Source organism: Theropithecus gelada, chromosome 13 (genome assembly GCF_003255815.1).
Source record: "Theropithecus gelada isolate Dixy chromosome 13, Tgel_1.0, whole genome shotgun sequence".
Classification (NCBI taxonomy): Eukaryota; Metazoa; Chordata; class Mammalia; order Primates; family Cercopithecidae; genus Theropithecus; species Theropithecus gelada.
In genome coordinates, this window is record NC_037681.1 from 87361064 (window position 1) to 87383971 (window position 22908).

At 36.5% G+C, this 22908-nt stretch overlaps 2 long non-coding RNA genes across 3 annotated transcripts; one reads left to right on the forward strand and one right to left on the reverse strand.

Annotated features, from left to right (window-relative positions):
* The first annotated feature begins 687 nt into the window (after positions 1–687).
* Positions 688–5051, forward strand: LOC112605203. The gene is made up of 3 exons (XR_003115374.1): positions 688–822; positions 947–998; positions 4492–5051. It is a non-coding gene; the product is annotated as an uncharacterized LOC112605203 (long non-coding RNA).
* A 1276-nt stretch (positions 5052–6327) lies between these two features.
* On the reverse strand, positions 6328–12544 carry LOC112605227. Of its 2 annotated transcripts, none has more exons than XR_003115378.1 (3): positions 12435–12544; positions 9218–9701; positions 6328–6593 (listed from the first exon to the last, which is right to left on the reverse strand). It is a non-coding gene; the product is annotated as an uncharacterized LOC112605227 (long non-coding RNA). The 2 variants fall into 2 exon arrangements; XR_003115379.1 differs by having other exon boundaries at positions 6331–6593; positions 9218–9415.
* Positions 12545–22908: the final 10364 nt, after the last annotated feature.

Below are 22908 nucleotides of genomic sequence, written 5' to 3' on the forward strand. Positions count from 1 at the left end.
TTAAAATGACAAGATAATTTGGATTGACATACATTAGAAATCATAAAATGGAAGTTTGTTACCTTTAAAATCAATATTTTAGTCAATAAATAAAATTCTAAAACAGATGTTTTCACGTGGGCATGTTAAAAGGCGTAAACCTTTAGCTAGGGTCACATATCTGTTAAAATGGTCTTGATTTTAATGGTGTCTCTAATTTGGAAAGTAATTTCAGATTCTTAGCCAAGAAGAATCTTGCTTGAACTTTACTTTTCTAGGCTGTACATATAGCAGAGAAACGTGATCATTTAAATTCTAAAGGATGTTTGTTTCTTTTAATAGCATAGCAGAGAATTAATGGCATGGGGGAGAGGGACGTGACAACTTAACCTGATGCTTGATAGCTGTTTACTTATGAATGTGTGCCACAGATTTCAGTGTCTGTAAAAGAAGGGGAAATAAAGAAACCGATGGCTTTTAGGGAACTTAAGACACATGGAAGAAAGTGCTTAGAAGGCTATTGAAATATTTACAAAACAAATCATTTACATTAACTTTCTTATGTGTAGAACCTGGAGTGCCCGTGAAAAAACAGAACCAATTTTGGCTATGAGAAGTATTTCAGCATCAAAATGGTTAATAGTATTATAGCTTCAAAAGAGCCTATTGGCTCACCCTCAAGGATGCCCTGCAGTTGTTGTTAAAGTCATCAGATGAAGCTAGCCTTCTCAGCTAGCCTTTAGATTTGTCTGCTAACAGTAAAAATACTATAATAAATCGGTAACATATGTTGCCAGGCAAGGAAAAGTGATATAAATAAAGAGACTGGGAGACCCAAACCAAGTACAATGTGAAAAGAATTTAACTTTCAATCTATTTGCTGGCTAATTACCATTTGAAAAGTAATTTGAAAGTGTTACTGTTATTTGCTGATATTCTTCCTCATTTTTCTTCTTTTCCTCTTCAGATTGCATTCTTACCCAAATACTCTTCGTGATTGCCTGCTTTGCGGCTTTGGGGTAAGTCCCAGTTTTCCACAACCTTAAGAAAAAAAATGCATAACATAAAAGATGCCAGAAAGACTTATGTGTCCTGATATTTGGGGTCTGTGAAATATACATGGGTTTGTTACCGGGGGTGGGAGGCATAATGAAATAAAGACAAGGGGTTTGTTTCCGCAAGGATCAAAAGTGTGCGAAAGTGTGCATATGCAAACGAGGCTCCCATCAGGAAAGCCACCTCTGGAATGGAAATGACAAAGCTTGGAACACACACAATCAATTATTTTCACCAGCATTTAAAATATAGAAAACAAAATCTGCTTTGGGAATTGACTGAATATTTTATTTAGCTTTTTTATTGAGACATCCTTTGAATAATGGCATAATATAAATAGTTTTACAAAGCAACAATATAATCAATCTCTAAACTAGAATATAAATCAAGGATTTCATTAACTGCTGGTAGCCAGTTTAAATTGTAGTCTTGTCCATAATGTCTATCTATCTATGTATGTCCAAGTAATATTAAAAACCTTTAAATGGCTTTGTAATATCAGCTACATCTAGCTATTATAATAATTAATGGTACTGTTTTATAAATCAATACATGTATTCTTGATAAATTCATATCCAGTTAATGGTGTAATTTAAATAAAAAATTAATGTAATAAAGGACATACAGAAATGGGCAGGAAATCTTTAAAGGTTAAGAGTCAAATTTGTCTAAATTCATTCTTAACCTGTTTTGGAAAAGTTTATATTTAAAATCAGCTGACACTTACCTTGTTTCTGTAAAACTAATCTTGCCATTTCTGGTGGTATCTAGTATTAAATTTGTAATACGTTGTTTTAATTTTTTTTTTGACGTTGTTTTAATTACATAGTTACAATACTGTGGAATATTTTACTGTCGTTGTACTATTTTGTGACTATTGCATATTCTTCAGTAAAACAGAACAAAACAAACTAAAAACCTCATACCAGTAATTTATTTTTAATTCACAAATGCATGTAAATGATTTATTTTTTGAAAATCTCCAAAGCTATATACACATTTTATTTAAGGGGAAGAAGGACTGACTAGTTCAAATAATTTGCATGTGGAAGAGCCGAGCATTTTCACTGCTTTCGCTGAGTGAACATTCCAAGAATTTTAGAAAGAAAAGAAAAACGCATGAAAGAGTCTGAAATGTATTTTAACGCTGCACCCGGGTACAGGAACATTCTACCAAAAGATGAGTGTATTATAGTTCTAATTTAAAGAATACATACCAGAGACATATTTAAAAAATAACAAGATTTAGAAAAACAACCGAAGGTTGTACGTTATCAAATACAATATCCAATCTTTCCAAATAAAATTTCATTTGGTTTCTAAGAGTAAGCGTTTTACAAAAAATATCTTTCAAAATTATGCAGACCAGTCTGCCCTGCCATCCTCCTTGACATGGTGCAGAAATGTTCCTTTAATCCACTGAGCTTTTTCTGACATTTTTCTTAACATTGCTGAGCCTTATTTAGAGCACCAAAGGAGGCGTGTGCAGTTTCCTTTGACACTGATGGGTATTTCAAAATGTTACAGAGAGAGGGGGGATAAAAAAGAAAGAAAAGATTTGCTGCCAGTCACTTCATCAATAGAGCTAGAGAAGCAATTACTATTTGTTAAAAGTTTACATTTCAAATGAAGCTAAATTTTAAAGAAGTCTCATCCTTTTAGAAGGACTGGTGCTTGGAAGAGAGAGGAAGAGAATGCACATTAGTGATTACATGTTAAAGTGCACTCAAGTACTGGAACCATTTAAAATGTATTGTGTTTTTAGTCGAAACCTGCAGCAAAACCACTCCTAAGAGGCTTAATTTAGGTTTTATAGGAGGAACATAAAAAAGACCAGGTTATAGCAACATGCTGAAATATGGGGTACATTTTAAATATCTTCATTTAAAAACGTATGTTTATTTCCCCTCCTGGGATCACTAACGTGTGTCTCCACAGAGAAAGCAAGGACATGCATTCTTAAAAATTATCTGTTAAAGGGATCACATTCCAAGACAGGTTTGGGCATTTTTATTACTACAGATAACCTCTTAATTATGTCACTGCCTTCCACTTGTTAATCAGGGACATTCAACATAGTTAACCATGGAGTGGTTGCCTTTAGAAGAATACATTATTATTAAGGATTAGAAACACATTTTATTCCTATAATCATATTACATGTATGGTTTTAGCACTGCTAAAACCCTATTTACCTGCTTTAAATACATAACACCTAAGAAAGGATCTAGATGCCTATAACAATGTTGTTCATTACTTCAAACTGTGCAGTTCATGAAAAGCTTCAAGAGACAGATGATTTTACTTTTCCTGTCTCCCCTCTCCACCTCCCCCATGTCCCATGCAATTCCTATTTGGATTGATTTTAGGTTTCCTGTGCAGCCACCAGTATGTGAGATACTCAGGTACTCTTTCAGAGACCAAGGTGTAAGTGAAGTAAATAAAATCATGTTTCACTGTTGCTTTATCAACCCTCCTAGGTAGTTTTTCTGCCAGCCAACCTGCACTGTTAAGACCCATAAAATTATGCAATAGTGACTTCTTTGGAGGTTCTTTAATCAGATAATGGCTGGTGTTAGGAGGCAAGGGCCCAAGGCAATGTTGCTGGTACTTAACACTGTGGTTGGTCATTACTTGTCTAGTAGAGACCAATAAACAGCTGATTACTATCCTATATACGGAGCCAATATTTTACATTTATCCTAGTTATTTTTTCCTTTTCTTTTCAAGTTCTTATAAGAGGAAGTATTTGTCAAGAAGATCTATGAGTAGTAGCCTCCTAGGCACCTTAAAAATAAGAATATTCCTACCATGAAATGATGGCTTTTGTGGAAAGGTAGGAATAATTCTGGTTTTACAAGAGCAAAGGTTTGATTTGTTTCAAGTCCATTTCTTTCAGACAGGGACACTCCCCCACACCATCCCTGCTGCTCCCTGTCCCTTTCCCCCTCTATGACAGGTTCACGGGCTGCAACCAAGGGATTTTAAAATGCAAAGGTTTATATTAATATTTGCACTCTGGCAATAACAGGCCCATTTTGCTTCCTCTGTAAGCCTGTGATAATTGATGCTTCATACCTGAAACTATGTTTCATTTATCTTTTTACTCATGAAGATAGTATATAAATAAAAGGTAATTTATGGAAAGGAACCAACCATTTGAAATAATAATCCTAAATCCAACTAGATAATCTTTTAAAGCTGTAAGAGTCAGAGATGGAGATTTCTAAACTTCTAAAGAAAACTTGATTGCAAAGAAGAAACCTGTGCATTTTTGAATGCTTGTTGAATTTGAATGTCTGTGTGGGCCAAAAAAGAATCAGAGGGACAAATGGAAACCAGGAAACAAAAGGTGTAAATTTTAGATGTGTTTTAAATTAATGTATTTAATGACCTATTAGACTCATTACAATTTTATTGACTTTCCCTTTACATTTGGATATAATTTTTTACTAGCCAACGCAAACTGCAAACTGGTGAGTCTCCTAAGGTGCCTTTCCTTTCCTGGGATCCTCATCTTAGAATGAACAGAGGCACATCGATAAGAACTGGACCTTGATTTCACAACCTCATACAAAGCCAGGCAATTCTTGAGCCAAACAAACAAAGGGGGGTGTAAGCGATTTCATTTATTTTGATAATCCTCCTCTTGCACGGGAGCATTTTGCTGTCTTTGTCAAAGTGAATGACAACAATTTGGCCAACTCTCTCTGAGCTGCACTCAACAGTGACAGGCAAATTATCAGAGGCCCTGCACTTCTTATTATCAGAGGAGAAGCCATCAGGGGGACGCATGGAGGATACCTCTCCCTTGTCACTATTTGTCAGTGGGACAAGGGCCACTGCTATGGGTAGCTGACAGGTAATTTCAACAATAACAATTACTCCTATTACTGGTGTCATAAACAATTCGCCCAAGGCATGACAATAGCAAAGCTTTATAATTCAATGCCATATAAATAAATGCCAGCAGGTAACAAGTAATTTAGCTCCAATCAAGCTTTCACCCCGGCATTAATATTGTTATTGTAAGAAAATGGAAAATTGAAAAAATTCAATATGTTAATGAATTAAGAGAGGTTCAAGGGCTAGACAAGAGGAGTTGGAAAAAGGAAACCAAAATTATTGTGGTATCATATTTGGTGCCATCCTGGGGGCCAAACATCAGTATAATTACTTTAAGACAAGAAGGGGAACTGGAGTGCCTTAGATCTCAGACCAGGGAAAAATGTGACGTGAGCTTTCAAAAAATCCACCTAACTCCAATTTCCAAAGAATATAAGTAGAAATATGAGAATGTATATATATAATGTAGCATTTCACTGGCTTTCTTTTTCTACCTGAAATATTTCATATGAAGCAGAAGCATGAGTATCAAAGGAATGTTTGCATCTGTTTAAGAAAATTGTATTGGTACCTGCTTCCTTCACATTAAGTCTCATAATGAAACTATTTTAATACTCCTTTTTTATCTGGGGTGAAGGTAAAGCTGAAAGTCATCTTTGCTCTCCAGCTGTCCACCTTTTGGAAGTGGACTAGAGGATACAGTCTTATCTTCATATGTAAAACTTCCTGATCAAACCAATTTGCAATTTTAGTATTTGTCCAGCAAGACAATGTGCCATCACGGTGACAGCAGTAAAAGAATTTGAAAATCTCTAATTAGGAGAGCTGCACACCAATTAACGCATGTCAAATTTCACTTCATCAAGTGCCACTCTAATTTTCCCTCTAAAAATTAATGGATTTTTTTTCTTTTGGTATGTGTGTGTGTCCCCTTAAGGCAATGTTGATTCAAATCTGCTCAAGATGCAGTGTTGCACAGCTAAGCATCTTCTTGATTACAATCCGCCACACTTCTAACTGCGCTCATTCGCACTGCCACGGATACTTTGTCAACAGTCAAATTACACCACGCTGATAACAATGCATAATGGTGTTCCTCCTCCAGTCCCCTGTCAGGAGAGGGGCTTCATAAAAATGTGATGTTTTCTTCTCAACTGTATCTAAAGGAAGTTTGTAGGACTAGGTCCCCAGTCAGGCGTTAATTTTTAAAATTAGTTTGTTAATTTCAAAAAAAAAAAAACAAAAAAACAAGAAGAAGAAGAAGCAGCAAAATGATGGCATATGAAAAGTCCTCACTGGAAAAAAAAAAAAAAAATCAGCAAAGAATGAGGAATGGAGAATATCTATGGCCAAAGTTTTACTTAAACACTTTGTTCGGAGACATTTTCAAGAGCACTATTCTTGGTTAAAAACCAGATTTTTTTTTTCTTTACTTCTGGACTATAAACATTGGAAGCCTCTCTTGAACAGACTGTATTTAGATTGTGCTAGAAGTTTGTTTAACTGCCATATTTGCCAGAATCCTCAAAACATCACAGGACACAGAAGACAAATGACTTTGTGTGTGTGTTGGGGGGGAGAGGGGGTGCGTAAGGGGGTCAGGATTGCATATTCCAGATAAATGTTGATTCACTTTTAACTATTTTTTATCCTAGTTGCTTGTTGCGGATTGGTGTGTCTGAGGCATCAGCACACGTGGGGAATATTTCTCACTGAAAAATGAAAGAAAGAAATGCAGTGATTAGAAGATGATTTTACATTCAGTCTTTTTAGAGATTATTCAGATTTCTTATTTTTCGAACACAATCAAAACCAGAACAAAAACAAGGAAATTAAACAAAATGTTAAATCTATTCTCTTATAGATTCTTCAGGGAGTAGAGAATATTCACAGGGTTAACATCCCAGCCTTCTCAGCGTGTAAGCATATTGTAATCCTATTTATTCACTAAAAATGTAAATTCTTCTGATATACACTTTATTTTCTTTAATCTGCAGGTCGAATACAGCTTCTTATTCACTGACGACTAACTCAAAAATTTAAAACGATATTTTTAGGTTTGTATTTCCGAATATTAAAAGTGTCTTCCTTCTCTTATGGCCCCACCCCAGCATGTTCTTAAGTGTCTATTTCAAACAAAAGAAAATGACATCCCCCTTTCAACTAGCCAAACATTAGATTCTCTCAGAACTGACTGGGAATTCACTAGAAGTTTCGCAATTAGGTTCATTCAAATTGAATTATTTTCTTTTTTTCCAAACATCGTTCTTAGAACTTTATAAATGTAGCAATACTGGCTTCACAGTTTCATGTGGCTCGTTTACAAATAAAGGTATTTTAATAAAACCAAGTTCTGTGTACCTTTGAAAAACAAAAAGCTGGAACAATCTCACATTAAAACATTACAAAAGGATTATAAAGGGAAATTTAAAGGGAGAAAACTTGATTATATAATGCAATCCAGCAGTAATCAATTTTACCTTCAATATCTTGCTTTTGTTTTCAAAATGCTAAATAAACAATACATAATGCATCCCTCATCAGCCAAACCATGGAGGCTCTGTGCTCAAATAACAGGAAACATATTCAATTTTCCTAACAGAAGACAGTTCATTAAGCTGTGCCACATCAAATAAAACTTTAATTTCTCCAGCATCAGAGTCGCAATGAAAGCAATTGAAGAAGATGAGCCATATGGTACTTCTATCAGCAAACACATATTGCTCATTCCCCCAAAGTTTTCTAATTCTGCTCCCCAGACCTGTGTAATATAGATAATGTGCTCCGAGAGCAGCAACCATGAGCTATCTAGTGTACACTTCTAATACTGTATTTAATGGGAAATAATGAATCATAAAAGCCTAGAGAAGACGGCTTTTGCTAACCTAAATCTCAGCTGTAATTTCATTGTTCTGTGCCTAAGATGCTGTTTGCCCTTTGCAAACAACAGCAGTTGAACATAATTATGCTGCTTCGAACCTGGGCTTGAAAAAGCATCCCTAATATAACCAACTTTCTATTAACTCCTGAAATTCTGAATTTAATGATGCACTGATACAGGCCTTGACATAATCAAGCATGTGTCATTTAAAAATCCAAATAAGCATTTTTCCCCTTCTTCTCTTTGGTCAGACTGCTCAATGCTTTTATGCTTCCTCCTCCGCCCCCTGCTTGCGTCCATCCCCCATCCCCCACCCCACCCCATGCAACAGGAGTGGCATGATTAAAAATGAGGAGATTTTCTTGTTATTAGCAAATTTGACATTTGCCTGATGAAATGCACATAAAATGTGAAAGCTACACAGTACTCAGAAGAATGTCTCCACTCCAATCCTAGCTACCAAGATGAAATAATTTAGGTAAAGGAAATGTAAAGGTCCTTGTACATCTCTTGCTGCGGAATGCTAGGGCTGTGTTATAAATGAAAGAACCAAATATTGCTGAGCTTTTAGAGTGATAGTATTTTGGCACATGTGAAGCGCATAGTGTTCCTTCTCTCACCTTAGCTGCTTTGACAATTCACTTAAACACAATACATATGCCCAAACACAGCGATGTGTGTGTCGTGAGCCCAACCTTTCTCTGGTTTAAGATCTTGGGGTTGGGGCTTTGTTCATTTTTAGGAAAAAATGTTGCTTTTTCCTCTAACTAGGTCAATAATTCCAGCTTTTCCATTTTTAAAGCTTATCAAATCAATATTTTACCAACATGATGCTAATTTAGAACATCATCAAATAACACCGTGGATACATATTGAAAACATATTTTAATGGTTTTGTTTGTTTTGGCATCATATGAACCAAGAACAATTAAATTAAAAAGAGACTTTTAAAAGTTAGAGATTGCCTTTTTAAAGCTTATTAAAATCAGCATGTTAACATGCCTGTCTCTGAATTAGCTCTCACACTTGATTGCCATCATTAAAACTAGTTGTTTGGGTGCTGCTCAAAGCCGATTCTTACTAGTTATTAACTTGAAATCTCTTTCCATTGAATTGTTAACAAAAAAAAAAAAAAAAAAAAAATTCATTCTCACTAGTGGAAGAAACAGTCACCAAAACATGAACTAGCACAGCAAGCCAGCAACATTAAACCACAAAAAGACCAACAGGTAAAATAACTACAGTAACATCTAAAACACACTCAGGAAAAAAAAAAAAATCACAACAACAACAAAGAAGCAGTCCATTGATTATATTTCATGAATGCCTTAAAACAAATGTTTAAACAGTTTTCTGAAACAGTGCAGAAACCTCTGCATGCTCCACTGGGTTGCAATGACAATGGTCTATTGCAATGTAAAACACGCTGGAGGATAAAAAGGTGCTTTTTGTTACCATTTTATCAAAGCTGTTCATCTTCGAGCTGCAGGCAGCATTTTGCTGGAATTGCAGATATTTCTCTGTCCAGGCTCCTTTGTTTGTGCATCTCATTTGCATATATTTATCTCCAGCTGAGGGTGCGTTCTGCTCATTAAGGCCTCCCTTCACATTATTTCATAAGCCAGCTGCTGAGAGGGATTTCACCTGTGGTGACTGAGAAAAGAGGGGTGAAAAACTAAATTCTTCATAAAAAGGAAATCTTCTGAGTCTCTTCCCCTATAAATGGGCACCATTTGTGTTAAACAGCCTCTTGTCATGATAGATGCCTCCAGAGGTCAGGGGTTAAAGTTGATTTGAAGGTCAGCAGTAAAACAACAGACAAACCAGACGCCAAACTGGTTCCTTAGCTGTCGGTGGGAGCTGTGGTACAACCAGGTCTTGAACCTTTTTCAACCTCTAATAAAACAGGGGATGAATCTGAAGTGGATCAACCAGGCCCCTGAGGAAGCAGCACAGAAAAACACAAATAATATCAATATCAGGCAGCCACAGGGAAACAATGGGGCATTTCTCCGTGCTACATGCATGCTGCTATTGTTTCAAGGGCTGGGGAATTAATTCCACTTATTTATTTAAGGCGTGTCAACTCACTGCCTAAACCTGTTTCAGTGTCAAGATGAATAAAACTTTTATGGCTCATAAAATAGAGCCATTCATCTCAATGTTCTTTGTGGTGCGTTTTTTTTCTTTTCTTTTCTTTTCTTTTTTTTTCCTGACATACTGAGCTAGGCCTCTGCTCTGAAATGGTTACATCTGAACTCATTGGTGCTACGATCCACACCATATTAGAGAAAAAAATTATTTTACTGGCAAATGGATCTCAACAGAAATGACACGGGGAAGCATTTTAGCTACGATGTAATAGCTCCAAATATTCTTCTAAATAGTCCGCATGCAGTTGCATCTGTTTTGAGTATGCATTATTTACAAAGCAGAAGTTTTACTATTTTAGAGGAAAAGTTCAAAAGAGATAGCAGTAAAGATATTAGTTTTCTAGAATACTATGTCACATATTTCATTTTACTTTAGAAATGCAACCTTGTTAGGATAGCTCTTTCCCATTCATCATTTTTTGCCCAAGTTTCCGCTGTTCTGTAGTCAGCTTATACTGATGTAATAATCAAATGCCTCCTTTAATTCAACTGCTTAGAATTTTATGCTTAATTTTCAGCATAAAATAGCACACATAAATGGAAAAGAAAATGCATTTATGTGCTTTTTGGATTATAAATTTTTTAAAAAGTTCAGTTATAGAATTAATTTTACTTTTGATTTCCTGACAAATGACTTTAATAATAATATAATATAAACAGGTTAACATTTCTAAAGTGCCACACACAATGCGAAGCACATGTATTTTCTCATGCAGTTATTAATAATAATTCAATCTAAGTCACACAGGTCCCCTTAGAATGGATTGTAACAACATTATTATCCACAACATATTTTAGTTGAGACAAAATGTTCCAGTCACACAATATCATCACTATAGCAGATCATTATAGCTTTAACAGATGACATCATGGGAACATAGTTGCTTTATATCAAAATGAGTAAAAAGAAGCAATTCGATGATATTTCACAAATTTTCTAATCACAGCCTCAGTCATGCATATTAACATTTTTGCTCCATTGTAATGTAAATGGATTTGTGGAGGATTCACTTACTGTCTTGTCCTGGTTGCTTTGTTTTTGAGTTCTCTATTGAATATTGTAGCCTTTACCTATGACGCTGGATTATTTCTGATGTAGTCAGTTGGTAGGTAAGGGTTTTCTCCCACGAACTCAAGTTTTTTCAGCAAGTAGATCATTTGAGAATGGCTCCAAATAAAAGTTGTGTTTTCACCTTTTGCTAGTACACAGACATATGGCCCTGAGGAAGAGGGATTCATTTTGGGGTGCTAAACACTGCTCAAGATATAAGTGCTTTTTATTTTGCATTTGAACTGGTGCATGCCCCTTAGAAATGGACCAGTTGCTTTACATACTGGTGGCCCATTTACAAAGCAGCCCTGTTTGAAAACAGATGCTTTCAAGTGGGTCACCAGGCTTTAAGAAAAATATTTAAAGTCATAATTGATTGGCTTTTGGTCATCTATGGCAATGTGTTCTCATTTAAACATAGAGCAGGGGATTTTTCTTCTATAACCAATTACAGTTTAAAAAATGCAACGAATCTTGCTTCACACAAGGAGCTTAACTTGTGGTTGGAGAAATTTTCCAACTTATTAAATGTTGTTTATATCCTCATTTTTGCAGATGCTTTGTCTTCCCAAAGCATTTGATAACTCCCTCTGTAACTGACTTATCAATTTTCTTTCTGACCTTTCATTTTAAATTTAACCACACCCAAATCCCCAAACCCAGAACCTCCAAGCAACTAGACTAGAGCGAAAATATACAATTTACTCTCTCCATATCTCCACCAATGTCTTTCGTTTTTCTTGTACTCTAATCTAATCCGTAATTCGTAAGCTTTGGCCAAATAGTTAAAAATGTTAAGTGCTAGCAAAGTCTTTTACCTCCCCCTCAGATCTGTCTCTGTTTATGGAATAGGTCCCAGTTTCCTCCTCTTCTCCTTCAGCCCGGGGTCTTCAGGTCAGAGCACTGTAAATACACACAGCCCTTGCTGGACCCATAAATCTGAGCAAAGGGCAGGCCTATATATTCAGATAAGCAGGGGCAGAGATAGGGGCTTGAAAGGAGGGAGAACTAGTGGAGTCTGAGGCTCTGCAGCCCTGTTCAGAGAACTCAACTCAAAAGACCAAGAATCCTTAGTGCGGAAGGAGGAATTTTGCCTTGAAACATCTCCTCTTATTTCTAATGGATGAGGTTGGCACTGCTTCCTCTTGGTTTATTTTATTTTTTCCACATTGCTTATATTCACATCCTTACTGAACGTATTATCTTAAAGGCAATCAAATTAAACAATAAATTTAATTTATTTCCAATGTCTTTTTTTCTTAAGTGTGTTTGTGTTTTGACCTCTGTGTGTGTGTGCATGTGTGTGTGTGTGATGTTTCTTGAAGTCATTTTACCAGAAATTCTTCTCTACTGTAATTTTTCAGTCCCAAAGTTTTCGACTATATAACTGTATTCTTAGTTACCACGTTGAATCCCCAAGAAAAATACATCTAAAGGAGGAATGACAAAGTGACAAATAAATGCTTACATACCCTTCAGTCTTCAAGGCTTCCATTTTATTCCTGGGTTCAAGTATTTTCTGTTGGATTTTCACTTCTTGAAATTTTCAGTGACTCCTGGAAGACCATCCTTCTTGGGGGATGCACCCATTGTGACCACAAATAAGGTCACCGTGGAAAATCCTGGGCAAGATGACCATGGCTGAGAAGGTCCTTTCTATCACACTTGACAGAATCACTGCATGATTCTTCTTTAGATACAATGAGTCGCACTACAGATTCATCTGGGTCATTTCAGACTCCAGGAAAATGTGTCACTCGATTTGTTTCTGAGCAATGTTTTGTATTTTATTGTATATATGTATATATAATTTTAATCTGATTTCTCTAGGTTATTCTTTTTGGCTAATAGAGAATCGATTTTTTAAAAATGCTAATTCATGTTCCTCAAAAGCAGCTTCTTTTCTTCTTTTCCTTGGTTGAAAAGTTAGTGATAATTCCAGGTAATTAAGAAAATTTTATGGAAAAAAATTGCCAAGAAAGTAATTGGGCTGGGGGCCCAGCATGTTACACCTACAGTAGAGCCTCATTTTTGACGAATCTCTTAAATGATAACAAAAATAATGATGATAATCATTATGTATCATTTATTGAGCACTTACTTTGGAAAGCAATGTACTAGGAACTTAAGATGTATATTGATTTTTATCTTTACAAGTGGTAAATGATGTACGACTCTACAGTCTCAATCTTATAAATGAAAAAACCCTCCGATTTGAAAAGTAAAGAAACTGAATCCAGAACACACATGGAAGCCCAGAACTTGAAAGTGGTTCTGGCTCTAGAGGGCTGTCTTCTGAGCTGCCTCTCATAGCCTCAGGTTCTGCATCTTCAGAATGAGTGTCTTGGGTGGAAGGGGGTCTATGTAGGGGTGATCTTCCATGGCCAGTTGATTTTCTCCAGCCCCTACTCTCCTGAGCCTAGCCTTGGCATTTTCAATAGCTCTCTGGCATCTGGGCCTGTCTCTCAAAGACCTCCTGGACCACATGTCTGAATCGGAACTCATTGATTCTCTACCTGCCGTGTCTGTACTCTGTGATCCATGTGATGTTTAATGGGAGGGAGCACCCTCGATTCTGTAGTCTGAGCTTAAGGCTGTCTAACTACCTACCTTGTTTCACCTGTCATGATTATCATCCAACCTGGCAGAGAAGTGACCTGTGCAGGGGGTATTACAGTCTTGACCACCTGGGTTTGAACCCGGACTCCCCTGTTTACCAGCTGTGCAGTGCTGGACAAGTTACTTTACTCTTCTGTGCCTTGATTTTTTTCATCTGTAAAATGGAGTCTAAAATATTATTTATTATTTAAGGTGGTCTAGTTCAGACTGTTGGTAATGTTTGACAGAACTATTAAAATAGCCTTCAGGCTGCTGTTTCTGCAGTGAGGCTCTTCCTTTGATAATCCAGCCCCTCTGGATTGCAGAATAAAATAAATAATAAACATGATAATTTCCTGCTTAAAAATCTTTGAGACTCCCTACTGCCCTCAGGTCAAACTATTGAATCAGGAAAAGGCTTTCATTATTTTCCTCCAACTGCCCTTTCCGGAGTCATTTTCCACCATGACCCTCTAAGCAATTTCCACTCTAGCAGCAAAAAATTATACATATGATGTTCTTTTATGTCTCCAGACTTTTGACTGTGCTGTGCTCTCTCTATCAGGAATGCCCTTCCTTCCAGTTTCCATGTAGCAAAAGTACATTTATCTTGCATGGCTCAGTTCAAAAGTCACTTTTTATTTTTTAAGGCAGCATAAATTGAGTCAGTCACTTCTAGAATGCATTCCTCTGTTTTAGAACCTAGTATGTTGATAGCAATCATATGCATGGTAATTATTTGTCTACCACTAGGCTGTGGACTGCTGTGGGGAGGGACTGTTTTTTTTAAACTTAATATCTTTTGTTCTAGGGCCCCACATGTAGTGGGAGCCTCCCAAATTTAGATTAATATATAAAATATCTTTCCTCACTCCTAAAAATGACTTAGAGCAAATGTGAATCAAATGACTGTAATGTTGTTAACTAGTTGAATTAACTCCTGTTAGCTTAAGATAATAAAGGTAGTGAACTTGTAACAAAATTAAATTAAAAACTGAAGTGCAATTATAGTGTTCTTACTGTCTCCAAGATAAAACCATGATATATTTTTTTCCTAGTACACATGTTACATTTTTTTCTGACATCATAAGAAAATCTGAGAACGGAAATCCTTTCAAGCATTTCATTTGATATAGAACATCTATATTCCATACAGCATTTCATTAGGAAAGCAGCCTGCTTTTCTCTTATCTGCCCTTACTCTAAACATAATATCTTATGGAGACAGTATATTCGTGGTTAAGATCAGAAGCTCTGAATCTGGAATGTCTGGGTTTAAATGCTGGTGTTGCCATTTATAAGCTGTGTAATGGCTGGAAACAGTTTTCTTGGGGCCTGCTATCTCATCTATAAAATGGGTACCCTAGTAACATTCAGTGTAGAGAGTGGTTATGAGGATCAAATGAGTTAATGCATCTAGCACTTAGATGAGAGTTCATGTATCTTGCACTTAGATGAAAGCCTGGCTTATACTAGATGCTCTAAAAATGTGTCTTCTTATTTGATTGGTGTTTATAAGAGAGGCACCTGAAATCCTGATAGAAAGGTGAGGAGGATTTCATCATCAGGGAACAGTGGAAAGAGATGGATGAGTCTTAAGAGCGTGTGAGAATGTTCCTTCGCCTGTGTAAGGACCAGTTTATCTATTTCAGATATAATTCAAATACTTCCAGATTTAATGCTTCATTTCATCATTTTACACATGGAACTACATGTAGGAACGAACCCAAGTATAAACTGAGTTTGAATCCCAGCTCCATGACATGCTGGCTATCTCACCTTGGGCAAGTGTTTTCATTTATTAAAGATTAAATTTTTTCATCTGGCAAATGAGGAAAAAAAGATTAATTTTTGCCTTTTACTTGTGGTGAGAATTAAATGAAAAACCATCATTCAACATGCTTATCACGGTGCCTATCATATAGTAAGTGCTTAATGTGTTGACTACTAGTTTCATGTTGCAAATCTTATTGAATATTTTTACCACATGGTGTGGTTTTATCATGTAGTTATCGAAGAGAGTAAAAACATTTAATTATGCAGATTTAAAAACATAAGGTGAACACCTCTATACTCACCATCCCAGGTTAAAAAAATAAAAGGTTGCCAGTTTCTTAGAAGTCCCTGCAGACCTTTCTGGGCACATTCCCGTCTCTCTCTCCAGCGCGTTACTGTTCTCCTGGCCTTTGGATCATCATATACTTACTTTACTTTATAATTTTAGTTCTTATAAATGTATCACTAAATAGTATGCTATTTAGTGTTGTCTTTTATGAATATTATAGTAATGTAATTGATACATATTTATATATTCTGTGTTTTGCACTCAGCAGATGCAGCTGGATTGATGCATGTACTATGGTTCATTTAGTGTCATGCTGAATAGTATTTTATGATATCAACACCCTACAGTTTACTTTGCTATTATTTTTTCTATTGATGGACATCTGGACTGTTATTTATTTATTGCTATTACAAAGCCTGCTGTATAGAACATTCTTGTACCTGTGCCCCTATAGAAGACTTTCTATATATACACCCTGGTGTCTATATAAAGACTTTCTTTAGGAAGTTAGACCTAGGAGTCGAGTTGCTTACTTGTAAGATATGGGAATATTCAAATTTACTTGGTAATGGTAAACTCTTTTCTAAGTGGCAGCACATGAAGGAGTTTTTGGCAGAAGATTATTAGGTACATATTTCGGATCCTCATAAAAATAATAAATGTGGTAGTTAGTCTCCAAGATTCCACAGTTTCAATATAAAATCCAAATCGTCCACGTCTCTTGGTGTTCACACCCTTGTGTGGCCCCCTCCCACATTATGCCAAGGTTGGTCTGTATGACCAGTATAATTCAGGAAGAGTGATGGTATTGTTGCTTCTGTTTTTGGATATCTTTCTTCTTGTCTCTTTTGCATCTCTCACTCTGGGGGACACAGCTTCCCTGTTGGAAGCAATTCTGTGGAGAGGTCCATGAGGTGAGGAGCAGAGGTCTCCAGCAAACAGCCAGTGAGGAACTGTAGCATGCCACCAGCCATGTGATTGAGCATAGGAGCCAATTTCTAGCTCCTTGGGTCTTGAGATGTTTACAGTTTGAGAGCTTGACTAGAACAGCATGAAAGATCCTGAACTAGAATTGCCCTGCTAAGCTGTACCTGGTTATGAGTCCACACACACACACACACACACACACACACACACACACAAATGTGAGATTATAAGTATTTGTTGTCTTGAGCTAAGCTTTGAGGTAATTTTTTATGCAGCAAACATAACTAATATATATTCTATTAAAGAGGTGAAAAATTCCAGGTTCCCTTAAGGAATATGTGAAATAAAGTAGGATATTAAAACAAATAGATTTGAAAATGGGTAACATTAAAAGTTGATGCACCTATAATTCTAGGTGCTATTACATTAGTTAGCCACGCTAAAAAAAAAAAAAAAAAAAAAAAACCATAGAGATGGGAGACCAAGGATAATTTGTGATTCATTATCTGTAGCAACGCATGTCAAGTGTGTTCACATTTTTTAAGATGATCTTGATTTATCATTATTAGAGTCCTTTAGATGTCTTTATAAGTTATTCTTGATGCAGAAACATTGATTGTAACATAATAGCAAAAAAGAAGCCATTTAGTTATACAGAAATAAGAGAAAAGTTAAATATGTCATATATCTACTCAAGAGAATATTATAAAGTCGTGATAAATATATATTTTTTTAAGTGACATATTCCCAGCATAATGTTAAATGACAAGAGCAGGATATGCTAGACAAACAGTATTAAACCAACTATTCAGTGACTTAGGGGTGAAAATGGCATCTCTTAGTTGTGAGATTACATGGGAATTTGTTTTCTTCATGAAACTTCGGTATTTTCAAAGTCTAATAAACATATGTTAAGACTTCTATTGTTAGAAAAAAGTGTATTTAGCATTGAAGAAATTACTCTTAATTCATTTTTAGTAATACAAAGAAATGCGGACAGCAAACTTTGCCTTCAGATTGGGAGGAAAATCCCTATCAAATATATATCAACAATGAGCATCTGGAAAGGTTCTGGTTGCTATTTCGAGTTGGCTTCCTTTCACATTATCTTGATCTTTGGATCTAATCATAGTCTTCAATCTTGTTATAATTGCTGGTCCTTTTGATTTCTCTTACAGAAGTGAAGATATATTCTAAGAAGTGTATCCTTAGATGATTTCATGGTTGTGTAAACATTATAGCATGTATTTACATCAACCTAAATATTATAGTATAGCCTACTACACACTTAGGCTGTGGTGGTCTAGTCTTTTGCTTCTAGTCTACAAATGCGTACAGTATGTTACTATTCTGAATACTGTAGGCAATTGGAACACAATGGTAAGAATTTGTATATTTAAACATAAATGTATAAGAATTGGTATATCCCAACATGCAAAAGGAAATGTTTTATGATAACATCTTACTATGGCTTCAATGTCACTAGGCCATAGATAGGAATTTTTCAGCTCTATTATACTCTTATGGGACCACCATCACATATGTAATCCACTGTTGGTGGAAATGTCATTGGAAGGCATGACTTTTTTATTCATTGTTTTGTGGACATCAGAGCTATTGGTGAATCAGGGTGAATTCACAGAATGCTCTAAATGTAAATGTGACTAAAGTGTATATTCTTCAGTTTCTGCTCATGAAGTTGAGAAGAATAAGGTAAATGAGATTTCATGGAGGCACTGTGGAGGTGAGGGTTGCCTAATACCTTTTTATACCAGAAATGATTTTTATCTAAGGCAGCCAATGCTGGCATAATTGAAGAAGGAATTTAAGTTGAATAGGAGCTGGAGTCATTGCCTGAACAGTGACACTTCATGGCATCATAGGTATAGACATTTTTGATATTAGTTAAAAAAGAAAAATTCTCAAAACTTAGTGTTTGAATAGACTGGAAGTGTTCTTTTTTGTTTTAAAAATGCTCTTTATAACAACATTTTTGCCCATTAAATTAAGCTTGGAAAAGACCTTAAAACAGAGTATTTAATTTGGAAGAATTAAGCAAAGTTCCACCACACAGGAACTGCTTCAACATGTTGGTGTATTTATTCTGATACTTGTATTTCCTTTCTGCATTTCCATTACACCCTGGGCTTTTAGCTTGCATGCTTTGTTATTACTGTATATTTCCTTCTAGATTGTCACTTCCCTGGGGACAGAGGCTATGTCTTTCTGGCTTATCATCTTTTCTTCACCTTAGCATTTAGTAGGTGCTTAATAAAAACATGTTGAATGACTAACTTGGTCGGACAATTACATGGAAAAGAGGAAATTCATGAGTAGAAAAATAAGTGAAAGTAAAGCTCTATGCCAGTTGAGACTATTGGCAATTTGAAGTGTCAGTGTCCTACTGCTGTTGGTCCCAGGTGCCATCAAAGGTAGGTGGAACCAAGGCCAGGTACCAGGTGCCACCTGAGTGCTTCAGGGCCAGTGCCAAGTAGAAGTTCTGGGAAGGTTTCTGTGAGGGTACTCAGTCAGTGCCAAGGAAAGAGATCAAAGCTGGGTTTCTGAACTCCTAAAGGGCAAACCAGAAGAAGCTCATAACTGAAACTTTGGGCTTAGCGGGAAAATATCATGGCTTCTGGCTTTATTTGAAACCTCGAACACTGAATCATTTTTGCTTCTCAAAGCAGTGAGCTTTTTTGTTTTATCATGTACAAAATACTGATCTCAGATATTTCAAGCAATAAGAAAACATATTACCAGTTATGGCAAGCACTCACTGGAATATATAATTTGGTGACTCTGCAAAGATCTAATCATTCCAACATCATGATTCTAAGCATTATTTTATTAATCATTGCATTTATAGAGAATCTCTCAGCCAGTATTTATTGTTTAGATTTTTCCAGTGCCCTCATCACTGAGGTCTCTGGTTGCGTGTGTAGAAGATTAAGAGATACAATAAACTAAGAAGAACAGATCAAGCAACACACACTAGACCTAGGCCAAACTAAATAAATATGTCTATTTCTAAGGCCTGGAATTCAACAAGAACAGAAACAAATTCTTGCATACAAAAAAGTAAAATTTTTACAAGAAAGAGATTTCAGCCTTAATTTGATCTGATTTTGTTTAAGTTAAGCAGTTTTTTATCTAAAAGCCAGTGTTCATAATTATTCTTTTCAATTATTTTTTCATATTATTTTTCCAACCATGGTTTGAAGATAATAGGAGCCATGAGGAAGCAGAACCAAGAAATGAAAAATAAAATTCTCCAAGTTGTGAATTGAGGACAAGGCATGTGTTTCCAACTCAAAACAAATAGCTTAAAATCCTTTTTGAATCTGGTGTTAATAAAATCAACCAGAACAAATTACAGCTAAATGCAATTCTTCCTAGTGTCAGTTACAAGCCAAATCCCCTAGTTTAGATTCTGAATTTTAATTTCTGATCATGGATGAATTACTCACCTCCTTGTGCCTCAGTTTCCTCTCCTATAAAGTGGGGACAGTAACAGTATCCATCTCACAGGGTTGCTGTGAGGATCCCACAAGGTAATATGTGTTAAGTTCTGAGAATAATGATGGACAAATAATAAGTGCTATATAAATAGCTGTAATTACGATTAAACAATGAAGCAAAACACTTGCCTGTTGTTCTGGATCATTTCATCTTTTTTCTTTACAAGAGAATGCATTTGTTCCTCTTTCTAGTTTTACAGTTCATTTTATATTCATTCTTATCCTTCTTTACAAGACGACTTCTCTTGTTCTTGTGTTGGTAAGTCTTTCTTTAACTAGCCTTTTATAAGGTAGAATGCTACAATACACTGGGGCCAGAAAATGGCTCAAAGGTGTCTTTGTATTTTTTGACATTCTAGAATCAGTCACAGCATGTGATCCACATTAGAAATCTGTAGGAAAATAAGAGCAATTTCTTAAAATCCTTTTGTGTTCTTATTTTTACTTTTTGAGACAGGGTCTCACTCTGTCACCCAAGCTGGAGTGCAGTGGCACGATTACAGCTCACTGTAGCCGTTATCAACCTCACTGGCTCAAGCAATCCTCTCGCCTCCGCCTCCCAAGTAGCTGGGACCACAGGTGCACACCATCATGCCTGGCTAATTTTTTAAATTTTTCATAGAGATGGGGGTCTCCTTATGTTGCCCTGACTGATCTCAAACTCCTAGGCTCAAGCGATCCTCCCACCTCAGCCTTCCAAAGTGCTAAGATTGTAGGCCTGAGCCACTGTGCCCAGCCTTTCTCTGTTCCTAAAATACATCTCTTTATAAATTTGTGTCCTGGAATGCAGGTGCTTGAGTACCTCATTTTGCTATTATTTAAAAATGTGGAATAAGAGAGAAATTTTTTTTATGTGAGTATCATTATTGACATGACTGTGCATAAGAAAGCTGAATATACTGGTTTTTTCCTGGGAGATCTGAAGTGAGAAACCAGTTGTCCATTTCACTGGCTCTTCACTTGGCCATCTCCTCCATGGTGAAGCTGTGCAGTGGACAGAGGTCTCTGGACAGCAGAAGCTGCACCCTAATTCTCTACCTGTTATTGCAGACTCTATCACATGGATGGTTATTTCAGTTCCCAAGCTTCAGTTACCCTGGCTATCCTATGTGAGCTGTACAACCCTACCTATATCAAAGCAAGAACTTTGTCCAGGGGGCATTAGACCAAGTGGTCCAGGACCCAACTCTTAGGTTGACTCAGTTTACTTGGTTTGCTGGAAAAGCCTTGTAATTCTTCCTACCTATTGAAACATCTTTAAAATCCAGCACTCAAACAAGAATATCTCTTGCCATGGACTTTTTCTAAATCTATTTGCCTTCAGCTATGGAACTGGGAAGCCTCTTTCAAAGGGACATTTTTCTCCTCCCACCCAAGGTGATAGTCACCTTGCTAAATGCCATTTGGATCATGTTGCTTCCCCTCGAGAAATCCTCCAATTGCTTTTCCTAGAGTATGGGGTACCATAACAGTATCTACATGTCATTCACAGCCCTTTGTGCTGGACCTCTAGGCTCTACTTTCCCACTAATATCTTGGCTTTGACCCTAATAAGTGTGACACTTTACCTCATTTGCTGTATTTTCTCTTCCTCATCCCTTGCCTTTGGATGGATTATTTTTTCTGTTGTTGAGGTATTTCTTTGCTTTTTTGCTAGGCTAAATATACATTAAACTCAGGTGTCTTGTCCTCTGAGAAGTCTGTCCTGAACTCTAGGGTGAGCTGGATGATGCCCTCTGTGCCCATCCAGTGCTGACAGCATTAGCCTCACTGCATTGTACCTGCCTTTTGGTTTTCATGTTGTTCATTGATCTGGAAGCTTCTGAGGACAGGGACTGAAACTTTTGTTTTGGCAACTCCTGCACCCAGTCCAGAGCCTGGCAGATGGTAAGAAGGTCACTAAATGCTTATTGAATAAATAAATGAATGAAGCCTAAATTTGATAAGTTCTCCCATATGATAATTAGAGACACCGTAAACCTAGACGACATTATGATTTTAGGCAGATTTATAGCTAGTGAAAAACTGTTCCCAAAGAATTTAGAGAAGGGAGACATAGATCAGATGATAAATGTATGATGGTTTATAAGAATTAGAAAGAATATAAAGTAAGATGCAGGGGCTCCTGAACCTGGGGAGGAGTTTTCAATAGGTAATATACTCAAATGAGTTAGCTTTGAAACAGATGAGGTGAAAAGTTCTGCTTTTAGGGATTAAAAAGTTCATTAAATTAATACAAATTGTTGGAAGAGAACTTGTCAAAATAAGCCAAGAGTGTAATAGAAGCTCTCTAAACTTTTATTATTATTAACAGTATATTAAGCACCCAGTACCTGTTGAGCATTTTCAGTAAATGCTTTAAATGTATAACCTTATAGGATTTAGCCCTCATCACATCTCTATGAAGTAGGTCGCTGGTAATATTAGCCCTGTTTGTGGATGAGGAGCTGAGGTTAAAGTATTATAACCCACATGCCCAAGCTCACAGGGTTGGAAAAGGTGGGTCTGACTGGATGACTCCAAAGGCCATGGATTGGAAGAGGGACGGTCTCACTTCATTCTGCATTGTCAGATCGCGGGGAAAGTTCTATTTTGAGTGACCATTTTAAGATGGTTATAGACAAACTAGAGTACATTCTGTAGGGGGAAGCGGTTGTGAATTTAGGAATGACCATTAATCATGTCTTGTTCTCTTACTCAGATTTCTGAACCAACTGGGAGATACAAAAAGAAGTCAGACAAGGCCGGGCGCGGTGGCTCACGCCTGTAATCCCAGCACTTTGGGAGGCCAAGGCAGGCGGATCAAGAGGTCAGGAGATTAAGACCAATCTAGC